Genomic DNA, 13,335 nt, shown 5'->3' with positions numbered 1-13,335 from the left:
TCAAAAATAAACCGGTATTATCGCTACACAATAAACGAACCAAATGAAACCAATAAAACCCGAGAAAGTACGCAAATAACAAAACCGTCAAAATATAACCAATCGCAAAAAATAACAAACCGTCGAATAATAGCGAAGAAAACTAACCCAAATCGGTCAGTCATTACGACGACCCATTCATGCCACATATCGTGGCACGATGGTCCATATCTAATTATATGATAGATTTATAATCGATAATCTTCCCTACACAGATCACCATGGATGTTGATACACCAGTCGCAACCACGTCAACACCTCGGGCTACCAATGCGCCACGCACCGGGCCTACTCCAGCGCCCCGAACTGTGGTGGCAACGACGCCGGGAACTGCACCGGCAATAACGCCGGCACCTGTACCGGCAACCGCGTCCGTAGCACGAACTTCGGAGACCCTAAGGTGTCCCATCTGTCGGCGCCCACATCGCGATATGCGACCCGTGCAACGGCAACAAGTTGCACAAGCACACGGGCACTGCCACAACTGCCTGTCACATAGACATCTGACTCCGGAGTGTGAGTCACGAGGGCGGTGCCAAATATGCCACAGGCCGCATCACACGCTGCTACATCGTAGCGCGGCTCGCGAAGTGAATCGGTCACCCCTCTATCGCGGCCGCATGCCCCGACTCCAGCCCGCAGCTCGTGGCGCACACCAGCGCGACGGACCCTCGTTGCGGCGTCGACAGCCTGGGCCACCACCTCGCCGATCTACGGGTCTGAGCAGCGTTGTGGCAACGCTGCAACAGCTGCAGCGCCTTTTGGGCTAAACAGTCGTTTAGGGGGGCCGGGATGGCTAAATGAGAACCTGACCCCCCTCTCAAAATAATACATCTACACCCCACAATACACACCATACTCAACACACCATCTTCTCATCGCATACACACCATACTCAACACATCATCTTCTCATCGCACACACACCAACTCCACACATCATCCTCTCATCGCACACACACCAACTCCACACGTCATCATTTCATCCCACACACACCAACGCATCACGAATTCAACACACATGAGGACACCGCACAAAAAATAACAAAAGGGACCGATGGACTAGGCGCCGCTCTCTTTCGATTACGATCCGTGCGCTTGTAACCATCCGCCAACCGATTATCCCGCAGCTTCAACTTTTAATTCGTTTAGCCAAGGTCGTCGCTACTCATAAAAAGAATTGGTAAGTGCCGCGAGTTTTTATAAAAAACCCTCTCAATTTACACACACTTAACACATTCTTTTTTCGACATGCGTCTTATTTTGGAAGGACAAAAACCGCAGTATTTTCTTTTTTTCGGATTGCTACTACCTTCAGGATCATTCCCAATATCAATTGGGTCTTCTTGTTTCGTAGCACTGACTCCGTCGCCGGAATTTTCTAAAGCGACTTCAATAGTGTTGCGCAAACTTCTTAACAATATGGGTACTTCAATTCTTTTTTTCATCCATAGACTTATTAGCCAAGCACAGAGCTTTTTCATATAATCCTTACGTGTTAAAGGTTTCCTATTAGTTTTTCGCGAACACGATATTACGGAACACATTTGATCTAGAGTGTCTACCCCCCCTTTCGTTTTGGTTGCAGTATAATATCATATCATTTTCATTATTAGATGACAGCAAGTATACCATTTTCGATGGCTTTGGCTTGTATGAAACTAGGGTTAAGGGGCCATCATAGCAAAACTTCGAAGTTCCAACAGGTCGGGCTCGTGAATTTTTCATTTCTTCGGGAATTTCACGTTTGTTTGATCTAACGGTGCCGACAAGAGTCAATTTGTGGTTCTCTTTTAACAAATCTTTAGCAAGTGGGATCGATGTGAACCAATTATCGCAGGTAATACATCTGCATGTACCATGTATAGGCCGTGAAAGTTTTTTTACATAGTACTCACCTAAAGGAAGATTGCTGGTTGTCGTTGTTTTTCCAAGATACGGAATTGCATTAAACATATATTTTGTAGAACTGTCGCATATCATAGGTATTTTGATTCCATACTTTTTCGGTTTATTAGGAATATACATTTTAAAAGGGCACCGTCCACGGAATCCCAAAAGCTGTTCGTCGATTGTTGTGTGTGAGCCAGGGATGTAGCTAGATTGGCACTGTTTTATAAAAATATTTCATATATTTCTGATAGGAGTGAATGCATCGTTTGGTCGAAGTGATGGGCGTAATGCTTTGTCATTCATTCTTAGATGCCTGATCAGATAGTCGAACCTATCTCTGCTCATAGTAGCCGTATACCTCCACAGTCTGATGCATTGAACAATTCTTCAGTAGTAAGGTGATTGTCTTTTAAAACCGCGGTCAGTGTTAGTATTCCAATTAAAGCACGAATCTCATCGACGTTTGTTTCTTTAAATGTGGCAGAAGTCATATCGTCACGACGATTCTGTATAATTTCGGAGTTTGTCCAGCGAACCACTTCTGAAATAATCTCATCCGTAAAAAATATGTTGAAGCACTCCAGAGGTTCATAAAACGATTTGTTCTGCCGAGTAGGTTCTCTTGCAGTTCGAACTATGTTTATCATTGCGTATCGGAAAGAACTAGTTCCTTTTGTTGTACTCCAACATTGTCCACTTTTACTCCTTAGAGTTGGTACGGAATCTGTTATAATGCGTCCATCAGAAGTAATTGTATCAGGTGTTTCAGATCCCGTCATAATCTCATATGGACTGTCAACTAACTGATCTTCAAAATCACTTTGAACATTGTCCTCTCGTACTACATCCTCCGTTTCACTTCCTTGATCAGATGAAATCGATTCATTATCTAACTCTTCCAAAAGAAGAGCAGCTATTTGTGAGTCATCAACTGAATTTGAAGATGCGATTATATATTTTAGCAAATTAAATCTAAAAACCAAAAACCAATCACTAATCTAGTAAGCCGAACACAAAAAAAGCAAATAAAACATACATGCGATTGAAAAACCAAAAAGTCACACTAAAGATAACGATACATCTTTTCGACGTACGATTTGATCATAACTCAGATAAGAAAATACTCACCGCAAAAAATCAACCACTACCAATAAGCTGCTGCTACCGACTGAGATAAATGAGCGCAAGAAGTTGCTCAGTAGACAAATAAAAGTGTGAGAGCGTAAAAAAAAAAATGTGTTCGTCGTTTCGACGTACGTTATCTTTCTAGGGTTAACAACATATTTACATATATAAAGAGGTTAACACTGGTACATTGTGAACTCTCTTCTATTTGTATCGCGCCTACAACAACAAAATAACGCGAACATAATACGAACGTTAGTTATATGTATATATTTTGTATACTAATACCATAGGGGACAATTAAATATAAAAACATTAATCCAATTTTTAAATTTGCAAAAATATCCAACATTTTTTGAAAATATAAGTATAAACGGTCCGGTACAACAAAAAAAATGTATATGTATATTTAAAGACAGCACATTGGCAAACTTTTCCTTTTGTCTTTACTTTATACATATTTATATTATAGCACATTACGTGCAGACTAGACGCATATACAACTGACCCGTGTACTTACGAGGGCATACATATAAGTCCGCAAAAAAAAGGCACGATTCCGATTACTTTGGCGGAGGGGTAAAAAACCGAATTTCCGTATAAATGGGATATGTACGGATAGGGGAGCTTCTCCAGAGGAGGAATATCCAAAAATAATGTAAAAATTACTAATATTTTTTAAAATATTCACGATTAAAAGTTCAAAAATTTTCACTAAGAAAACTTTGTATATTTAAATACACACTCTAAGCTTTGAAATAAGTTCACATTTCACTTTTATTGTGGTATATTTTACCTAAATTTATTAATTTAAAAATCACTTAGCTCACTCATCGTTGAAAAGGTTAGATTGTTTACAATTATGAGGAAAACGAGCCTTGCCACATCTTAAACAGTAAATATGTAGGATTTTTAACAATTTTTCTTTGTTTGTTTTATCGCGTGATTCTTTTTTCTATATTAACTATAAAAAAATACTTTCTACATATGTACTTATATGTGTAATACGTAATTTATGTGACTGAAGTACTTTCGCGAAGTACTCCTTTCTGCGTTGGTGGCCTTCGGCCGCGCTCTAAAAAATAACCCTGGTCGAGCGAATACCCGGGGTGACTGAAGTACTTTCGCGTAGTACTCCTTTCTGCGTTAAAAATAAAAAAATATATTGACTTTTTGTTATAAAGTGGTGAAAGTGGTTATATTCTTTGGTTATTATTCATTCATATTCAAACAAAATTTAAGTTTTCGTTATAAAATTGATAAATTTTGATTATTATTTCTGTCAGCGATTTCCATTTATATTTTATATAAAGTGGTTATATTTTACGGTTATCATGCACTCATATTGAAACAAAATTTGAGTTTTGGATATAAAGTAGTTATATTTTTTGGTTATTATGCACTCAAATTCTTATTTTAAATATAATAATATACATATATATCGTCACCTAAAATACAAACCAATGTATCATAAACAAGTAAAAAAGGGCTAAGTTCGGGTGTCACCAAACATTTTAAATGTACTCTCGCATGATAAAGTGATAATCGAGATTTCATTATACGTCATTTAAATATTTTTGAAATACCGTATTTTTGTAAAGTTTTATTCCGCTATCATCATTGGTTGCTAATGTATATACTCGTATTATACAGAAAAGGCATCAAATGGAATTCAAAATAGCGCTATATTGGAAGAAGGCGTGGTTGTAAACCGATTTCACCCATATTTCGTACATGTCATCAGGGTGTTAAGAAAATATTATATACCGAATTTCATTGAAATCGGTCAAGTAGTTCCTGAGATATGGTTTTTGGTCCATAAGTGGGCGAGGCCACGCCCATTTTCAATTTTTAAAAAAGCCTGGGTGCAGCTTCCTTCTGCAATTTCTTCCGTAAAATTTAGTGTTTCTGACGTTTTTTGTTAGTCGGTTAACGCACTTTAAGTGATTTTCAACATAACCTTTGTATGGGAGGTTGGCGTGGTTATTATCCGATTTCTTCCATTTTTGAACTGTATATGGAAATGCCTGAAGGAAACGACTCTGTAGAGTTTGGTTGACATAGCTATAGTAGTTTCCGAGATATGTACAAAAAACTTAGTAGGGGGCGGGGCCACTCCCACTTTTCCAAAAAAATTGCGTCCAAATATGCCCCTCCCTAATGCGATCCTTAGTGCAAAATTTCATTTTAATATCTTTATTTATGGCTTAGTTATGACACTTTATAGGTTTTCGGTTTCCGCCATTTTGTGGGCGTGGCAGTTGGCCGATTTTGCCCATCTTCGAACTTAACCTTCTTATGGAGCCAAGAAATACGTGTACCAAGTTTCATCATGATATCTCAATTTTTACTCAAGTTACAGCTTGAACGGACGGACGGACAGACGGACGGACAGACAGACATCCGGATTTCGACTCTACTCGTCACCCTGATCACTTTGGTATATATAACCCTATATCTGACTCTTTTAGTTTTAGGACTTACAAACAACCGTTATGTGAACAAAACTATAATACTCTCCTTAGCAACATTGTTGCGAGAGTATAAAAATAAATGGAAATCGCTGACAGATATAATAACCAAAAAATATAACTACTTTATATCCAACACTCAAATTTTGTTTCAATATGAGTGCATGATAACCGTAAAATATAACCACTTTATATCCAATAATCAAACAAAATTTAAGTTTTCGTTATAAAATTTATACATTTTGGTTATTATATCTGCGATTTCAATTTATTTTTTATGATACATTGGTTTGTATTTTAGGTGACGATATATATATTATTATATTTAAAATATGAGTTTATGATATAAAGTGGTTATATTTTACGGTTATCATGCACTCATATTGAAACAAAATTTGAGTTTTCGTACTGTACTGTACCCTTACACTTTATTACGTAACATTATTATATAATATTACTTATACATATGTATATATATATAATATTATTATATAATATTACTAATACATGTATATAATATTACTTATTTGCTTAATAAATTTAAAAAAGAAAATATCCATATGCACGAATAGAGGAATTTTTGCGAAAAAGAGGAATTTCAGCGAATTGCCTTGTCATCACATGGTAGTGTTCCATTTCTTCGCAATTTTTGGTAAACAAATGAGGTTCAAACGAGTGTAAAATGTAATTTTTAAAATAAAGATTTTTTAAATAAAAAACCTGCTAAAAGTGTAAAATATGGATTTAGTTAAAAGATTATAGTGTAATTTAATTAATTTGAAGAGAAAAATGTGAATAAAGTGGGTTTAACGTGGTGAAATAGCTTCTTGAAATGTTCGAATTTTGCGAATTTTTGAAATTTAAGGTCGAATATCTCGCAAACTAAGCGTTTGCGGTACCTATAACCCTATATATTTTTTAATCAGGAGGACTTCCTCTTTCCAACAGTACCTTCAAATCGCGGCGCCAAAGAAATCGGAATTGTGCAAAAAAAAAACATATACATATATGTATATATACATTAGGATGTTCCATTTTGAGGCAACCTTTTTTTTCAACTGAAAAACAGGCTCAAAACTTTCAAAATGTGTAAAAAAAAGTCACTCAAAAGATGAGTTCTTAATATTAATATTAAGAGGTGCCTCTTTCAAATTTTCTGTTTTCCATATAAATTACATGGAAAAAAAATCGTTTTTTTTTGTGGTGGTTATTCTGCGGAGGTTATTATATGTGCACGCGATGGCTGTCAGTTGGGATGGTAAACTCGATTCGGATTCTACTCGAGAATCGAGTTTTCTCGTAAAATAATCGATTTGTCGAATGTCAAGAATCAATCCTTAATCGACTTCGACTACTGAAGATCGATTCTGAAAAATCGATTATTTTACGAGAAAACTCGATTTTCGAGTAGAATCGGAATCGAGTTTACCATCCCTACTGGCAGCCATCGCGTGCACATATAATAACCTCCGCACAATAATCACCACAAAAAAAACGATTTTTTCCATGTAATTTATATGGAAAACAGAAAATTTGAAAGAGGCACCTCTTAATATTAATATTAGGAGCTCATCTTTTGAGTGACTTTTTTTTTTACACATTTCGAAAGTTTTGAGCCTGTTTTTCAGTTGAAAAAAAAAAGGTTGGCTCAAAATGGCACACCCTAATATACATACAGTATACAATATGCAGTACAATATTTATATTATTGCATAAGTATTTCAAACAAACAAAAAAATTATAATAATATAAACAAGTAAGGAAGGGCTAAGTTCGGGTGTCCCCGAACATTTTATACTCTCGCATGATAAAGTGATAATCGAGATTTCATTATAAGTCATTTACATATTTTTCAAATACCGTATTTTTGTAAAGTTTTATTCCGCTATCATCATTGGTTCCTAATGTACTATATATTATACAGAGAAGGCATCAGATGGAATTCAAAATAGCGTTATATTGGAAGAAGGCGTGGTTGTAAACCGATTTCACCTATATTTCGTACATGTCATCAGGGTGTTAAGAAAATATTATATACCGAATTTCATTGAAATCGGTCAAGTAGTTCCTGAGATATGGTTTTTGGTCCATAAGTGGGCGAGGCCACGCCCATTTTCAATTTAAAAAAAAAAGCCTGGGTGCAGCTTCCTTCTGCAATTTCTTCCGTAAAATTTAGTGTTTCTGACGTTTTTTGTTAGTCCGTTAACGCACTTTTAGTGATTTTCAACATAACCTTTGTATTGGAGGTGGGCGTGGTTATTATCCGATTTCTTCCATTTTTGAACTGTATATGGAAATGCCTGAAGAAAACGACTCTGTAGAGTTTGGTTGACATAGCTATAGTAGTTTCCGAGATACGTACAAAAAACTTAGTAGGGGGCGGGGCCACTCCCACTTTTCCAAAAAATTGCGTCCAAATATGCCTCTCCCTAATGCGATTCCTTGTGCCAAATTTCATTTTAATATCTTTATTTATGGCTGAGTTATGACACTTTATAGGTTTTCGGTTTCCGCCATTTTGTGGGCGTGGCAGTGGGCCGATTTTGCCCATCTTCGAACTTAACCTTCTTATGGAGCCAAGAAATACGTGTACCAAGTTTCATCATGATATCTCAATTTTTACTCAAGTTACAGCTTGAACGGACAGACGGACGGACAGACGGACGGACATCCGGATTTCGACTCTACTCGTCACCCTGATCACTTTGGTATACATAACCCTATATCTGACTCTTTTAGTTTTAGGACTTACAAACAACCGTTATGTGAACAAAACTATAATACTCTCCTTAGCAACATTGTTGCGAGAGTATAAAAAAACGATATACGCGTAATTTAATTTTAATCGTTAAACCGGAAATAAAACCTCTTATTTACGGAAAAGAGTTTCCGGTTTTTTACATTTATCAGTTTACACTGGAAATATATATTTTACTATTATCAATTGTATTATTATTACTAAATAAGCACAGACTCCAAAGAATCTAAATCTATTCAAGATAACTCTGAATCGGTCTACATATGACGCAATAGTAGAAACTGACAAGTCAGATTTACCAGAAAATTTCAAATCCTCGGCCTACGCCAAATATAAAAATTGCCTTTACCAATATAAAGAGACAGAAGCCATGATCACTGATCAATTAAAATTATTAAAATTAGCAAAGTCAAATGCACCTACTCCACAACTGAAAGTAGAGCTGTCACAAACACATGCCCAAGAGGCAAGTACAGGCATACACCTCAAAGTGCCAGGTTATGAACAATGGCCGTCCTTCCGGAACATGTTTACGGCCGTGTACATAAACCATCCTAAATTATCACAATCGCAAAATTTGTATCACCTCTGATACAAAACAAAAGTCAAGCAGGCGTCATAGTAAAACAGTTCGCTCTTAATGACAATAATTTCTATGTGGCTTGGAAAGCTTTAAAAGAACGATACAAGAATGAAAGAATATTGGTCGACAAACAAGTGACCGTGTTAATGAATTTAGCAAAAGTCCAGAAAGAAACAAGTGAAGAATTTATAAAACTTCAATCCACTGTTTCAAATTGTTTGTCGGTTCTATCGACACTGAATATTCCCACAGACAATTGGGGCCCCATACTGGTAAACATATGCTCCGCAGCATTACCAGAAAAATCGTTGCTTTTGTGGGAGCAATCGTTCTCATCACGAAGAAAGTGCCCAACGTGGCAATAAATGAAAGATTTCTTAACTACCCAATATGAAATTGCGGAAAGGGTAGATAAAAAAGTGGTCAGAACTAAAAACGTTCAACACGACCTAAGTCGAAGCTTCATTAGACCCCAAGCTAATAACAACAACAACTTAAATCGTAGTTTTTTCAAAACGCAATCGCAGGATACAACTTTGTCAGATCAAAAAGACTCTGTACAAACTGCTTGTCCTATGCACACAATCTAAATAATTGCGAAAGCAAATTCAATTGAGTATATTGCCACAAAAGGTATTATTCAATGTTGCACTTCAATAGCTTTCCAACTGCAACACCCCCGCTTAAATAGACCTTCTTTTAGAAGAAATATACAATGAATACTTTAATTCACAATTAAGGTAGTTTTGGGAGTTAGAAGCATCTTCCATGGCAAAATACAAATTTTATCTATGGTCCGAAATCGTTCTAGCATGGTTAGAAAAACCACCACATGCGTGGAAAACGTACATTTCTAACAGAACGTCTCAAATACTTGACCTAGTGGGATCAGGCGACACGTAGCCAGTGCTAACAATCCTGCTGATCTAGGTACAAGAGGGTGCAAACCTCTGCATTTCGCCACCTCCACCCTCTGGAGGAAAAGCCCCAGATGGTTAACAGAATCTCCGGATTCTTGATCACAATCGCCAATGCGCAACATAATTGCCCCAGAAAGTTGAAAAATCGACACCTATCACACAATAATGGATGATAATGACATTCTTTAACGATTTTCATCGTTCTCCCGAGCCCTCAGAGTACTTAGACTTAAACTTAAATTGAAAGGAGCAACTTGTCCCCATTGCGATACATTGACGTATCAAGACTTCCAAAAAACAAAGGTCGCTCTTATCGCATATATCCAAAAAGAGCTCTTAGTTCTAAACCCATTTCAAGACACGAAGGGTCTGCTTTGTACCAATGGTCGGCTTATTAACTCAAGCCTAACATACAACGAACGCCACCCCATAATAATACCTGAGAAGTCTCCATTTGCCACATTATTCCTGAATTACAACCACATATTAATGCTACACGCCGAACTTCGTCTCATGCAACATATGATACGCCAAGAGAATTACATTCCTCGTCTAAAGCCCCAAATCAAGAAATGCATTTTCATGTGCAAGATCTGCACTATGCATAAGCAAAAAATGCCAACGCAGATTATGACAGCACTTCCACCTGAACGCTGCAATTTCACTCTGCCACCACAGGTGTCGATTTTGCTGGGCTTTTCAAATAAAGGCGTCCATGCTAACGTCTCACACTCTCATGAAAGGCTATGTGGCTGTCTTTGTTTGTTTCACGAGAAAGGCAGTACACCTTAAGCTATGTACTAATATGACGACAGAGACTTTTCTCGCGGCATTTGTTCGCTTCGTCGCTCGGCGTGGCTTCCCATAAAAATCATGAGCGATAATGGCAAAACATTAATTTGAGCTCAACGATCCACAGAAAAATAGTTTGTGGATCACCTGACATCGTGCAAAAGAACCCCTACCAAGGTATCAATTGGCAATTTATACCCCCAAGCGCTCCTCATATGGGTGGTTTATGAGAAACAGCTAAAAAGAGCTTTAAATCTCATTTAAAGAAGTTAGCTGAGAGTTACAAATTTAGTTATGAAGAATTCACGACGTTATTAACTAAAATCGAAGCCGTTCTCTACTTACGGCCCCTCACGGCTCTCTCGCAAGATCCCTCCGATTTCATAGCCCTAACTCCAAGGCATTTTCTAAAAGGAGCACCCATTCTAGGCACACCTGAGCCAGGCGTGTAGTCGCTATCCTTACTAAATAGATGGGAAAGAATTAAAATTCTCCATCATAATTTCAGTCGCCGATGGAAATAAGACTATATCAAGGACTTCCACAAGAGGTACCGATGGAAAACTACAGAAAATGTGGCAAAGATTGAAGATTGTGTCCTGATTCATGACGAATGTCTCACCCCTACCGAATGGCGGCTTGGCCGCATAGAGAAGCTTTTGCAAGGCTCCGACGGTCATATTCGCGTAGTCGATCACCGTACGCAATCCGGAAAGTTAGGAAACCGCTCGTTAAACTATGCTATTTACCGACCGCCAATACCATCGAAACGAAACCGATAAAACCCTCAAATAAACGGATAAAATAAATATTTAAAAATAACAAACAAAACAACAAACAATCAACATGTCGACCCACTTATGCGGCACAACGTGGCAGCCGTGCTCATATCCACTCTATGCAACAAATTTATAATTCAAATAATATTAACATGGATGCACACATGCCACCCGCTCCGACGCCAACCATTCGTTCGGCTGTCCATGTGCCCCGCCAAGCGGCTGCCCCAGTTGCAGCGCCCCGAACCATCACTGCCTCCACACCAACGGGTCCCCGTAGTGGAATGCGAGCACTGCCGTCAACCCCCCTACCAGCAGCAGATCCGCAGTGCATTCGGTGCCCAATATGTCGTCGACCGCGCCGGTTGACGCACTTCGCCATATTTAAAAGGTTGCACGATCCTGTTGACAGCCAACCACATCATCATGCCGTATCTGGCGGCCACAGAATGGGACGTCGATACGATGGCAGCAACAAAGGCCTCGTCCGCGCCATCTCAGACCTCAGCACCATTGTAGCTACGCTCCAGCAACTGCAACGACCTTTAGCCTGAAATATTCGACTATGGGGGCGGGATGGCTAAATGAGGCTCAGTCCCCTGCCCCCCACAACATGTAGTTAATCGCTATATCAACACCGAATGCCTACCCAATAATACGCTACACAAACCACAAATATACATCACTAATACGCTACATTCACCACACTGACCTCGACATCACCCACAATCCACATCACACACCACTTACGATACCACTGCATTTTACACCATAACAAAAAAGGAACAAAAGGGACGGAGAGAACTTAACTTCTTTTTGCGATACGCCGTCGAACGAAAGCCGTGTTCCATTTTTCCCGAGTTCTCCCCTATATATATATATGTGGCAACACCACAAGTTTATAAAATTTATATTTCGCAAATACAACCATGCGCATTCTATTCGCTTTTAACTTGTATTCGCTTTAGGTTAGTTAAAGAAAATAAAAACGCCTATCGTGCCTTTTTGCATTTGGATCCTGAAGAGCAAACACGTGTTTTATTTCGCTTCGAATCTCTATATGTGACCTGGTCTACGAAAAGGGGGCTTAGGTGTCAAAAAAAGGAGAACAATTAATGAGATAACGAGAAACTGACGATTATTTTTAACAGCTTTTCCAAGAAAACTAGTTTTCGAACTTTTCCCAACGGTGAGTGTGTGGAAAAATAAGAAATTAAAACAGCTGGCATGCTTCTCAAAAAGTTGTACACACCGTACCATTCACAACATCCAATGACTCAAATGAAGTTGAATATTGATATAAAACTATTTTTGCACTACAAAATGTAAAAAAAATGTGTACAAACGATTTAATGAAGTATTAGTGAACATAAAAATGATATGTGATAAATTTATGTGTAAAATTAATTTTAAATCGAATAAGTACCTAATTCAAATAGTGGTAATTTTCAACTTTAAACGCAAATATCTCGAAAACTATAAGTTTTCTATACTATATATGTATATGTACATATATGTATAATGTATATTTTTTATCTGGAGAACCTCCTCTTTCCGACCATATCCATTTTATTCCCGAAATCCTGGTACTATACATTAAAGTTTTCCCAAATTTCTTTACATCGGTTTGTTAAGGCTAGCTGTTTTTATTACCTTTTCTGTATTATCGGCAATTGCTAGCATTTCTTTATTATTATGAAATATATCTGACGCAGATATGGAGAAGAGCGGGTGCTCTTAGCCCTGATGTTCAATAATCTTTTTCTATAAGCGCCTCTTTGGGGTGAGATGGGATATGTGCTGTAATGAAGCATTGAATGGTGTCTTTTGTGACAATAGGCGTGTTTTATTTGACCATCACAAGCTAATAGCTAAATCATGGACAAATAAAACGCACTTAGCTTATTTCATATTTTCGCTTAAAAACGATGTGTGTTGGCAATGCGGGCGGGAACAGTCAGCTTATATTCAATTTG

This window comes from Bactrocera neohumeralis, unplaced genomic scaffold (genome assembly GCF_024586455.1).
Source record: "Bactrocera neohumeralis isolate Rockhampton unplaced genomic scaffold, APGP_CSIRO_Bneo_wtdbg2-racon-allhic-juicebox.fasta_v2 cluster09, whole genome shotgun sequence".
Classification (NCBI taxonomy): Eukaryota; Metazoa; Arthropoda; class Insecta; order Diptera; family Tephritidae; genus Bactrocera; species Bactrocera neohumeralis.
The sequence above is the reverse complement of the archived record's forward strand: the minus strand, read 5'-3'. Positions refer to the sequence as shown.